Below are 2158 nucleotides of genomic sequence, written 5' to 3'. Positions count from 1 at the left end.
GTTGTGGGGGGGGGGAGGGCTGGCTCCAGGTTTTCATGTGCCCTGGGCGAAAGAGCGCCCCTTTAACACATACCACAACTCATCATGCTCATCGGTATAGTACAATGAAAAATACCTCACTTTTTACATCTCATGACGAGGCCCATCTATTTCTCCATACAGAATCATTGGTCCCATATAATGTTTGAAACAGTATATGATGAGCTCCACATAATGCTACAGTATATGTTGGTCCCCATGGATGAAGCTCCACTGTGTTATGGGCCCAAATAATTCTCCAAACATAATGGGCCCTATTTCTAATGCTCTAGTGTATAATGGGCCCTGTAAATGCTGCTCCAGTGTCTGATGTCCACCTTTGGAATGTTCCAGTGTATGGTGGGCCCCATCTATCATTCTCAGACGGTGTTAGGCCCAGTATGGATTGCACGTGATTGCACAAAGGTGAGAAAGGGTACCGTATCCCCAGATAACATGTATGGATAGTGTACACATTCAAAATATATGTCTATACATCAGGAGGCAGGCTCAGACGGTGTTAGGCCCAGTATGGATTGCACGTGATTGCACAAAGGTTAGAAAGGGTACCGTATCCCCAGATAACATGTATGCATAGCGTACACATTCAAAATATATGTCTCAGGAGGCAGGCTCAGACGGTGTTAGGCCCAGTATGGATTGCACGTGATTGCACAAAGGTTAGAAAGGGTACCGTATCCCCGGATAACATGTATGGATAGCGTACACATTCAAAATATATGTCTCAGGAGGCAGGCTCAGACGGTGTTAGGCCCAGTATGGATTGCACGTGATTGCACAAAGGTTAGAAAGGGTACCGTATCCCCAGATAACATGTATGGATAGCGTACACATTCAAAATATATGTCTCAGGAGGCAGGCTCAGACGGTGTTAGGCCCAGTATGGATTGCACGTGATTGCACAAAGGTTAGAAAGGGTACCGTATCCCCAGATAACATGTATGGATAGCGTACACATTCAAAATATATGTCTCAGGAGGCAGGCTCAGACGGTGTTAGGCCCAGTATGGATTGCACGTGATTGCACAAAGGTTAGAAAGGGTACCGTATCCCCGGATAACATGTATGGATAGCGTACACATTCAAAATATATGTCTCAGGAGGCAGGCTCAGACGGTGTTAGGCCCAGTATGGATTGCACGTGATGGCACAAAGGTTAGAAAGGGTACCGTATCCCCAGATAACATGTATGGATAGCGTACACATTCAAAATATATGTCTCAGGAGGCAGGCTCAGATGGTGTTAGGCTCAGTATGGATTGCACGTGATTGCACAAAGGTTAGAAAGGGTACCGTATCCCCAGATAACATGTATGGATAGCGTACACATTCAAAATATATGTCTCAGGAGGCAGGCTCAGACGGTGTTAGGCCCAGTATGGATTGCACGTGATTGCACAAAGGTTAGAAAGGGTACCGTATCCCCGGATAACATGTATGGATAGCGTACACATTCAAAATATATGTCTATACATCAGGAGGCAGGCTCAGACGGTGTCAGGCACAGTATGGATTTGACGGCCCAGATTACACAGCGGAGGAGCAGGGAGAGGTAAGGATTGCAAATGCTGGGGTCCTGCCCAAGCAAGGGGGGCCCACTCGTGGGCATCGGTACTGGCACTGGGCCCCTCATAGTACAGCGGTGTGTCTGACGGCGGGTGTGCACCACCACCGTCAGAGACACTTGATTGCACTATGAGGGACCCTGTGCCAGTGCCCGCGCCCAAGAGTTGGCCTACCCACCTGTCCAGGGCAACGGCACTCGCACGGTGTCGTGCGCTAAGTGGTGACCCCGGCCATGGGGGGGGAGGCAGCACAGTTAGGGAGTTTTAGAAAGTGGCATATGTTGATGTTGGACATTCAACTGATGCAAAAGGCAAAATAGGTGAAGTACCAGGAAGAGGTGGACCAAAGCAAGCCATTTTTCTGTCACCCTATGTGTCATCAGGGGAAGGTGGGACAAAATCCTTGGAAACCCATGCGTGGTTCATTTTAATGAAGGTTAGATCATCCACATTTTGGGTTGACAGACGGGTCCTTTTTTCTGTCAGGATTGATCCAGCTGCACTGAAGACTCTTTCCGATAGCACACTTGCAGCTGGGCAAGCGAGCTCCAGTA

This window comes from Dendrobates tinctorius, unplaced genomic scaffold, assembly GCF_039654945.1.
Source record: "Dendrobates tinctorius isolate UK_male_01 unplaced genomic scaffold, ASM3965494v1 ptg000439l, whole genome shotgun sequence".
In the NCBI taxonomy this organism is placed as follows: Eukaryota; Metazoa; Chordata; class Amphibia; order Anura; family Dendrobatidae; genus Dendrobates; species Dendrobates tinctorius.
This window is presented reverse-complemented; position numbering follows the sequence as displayed.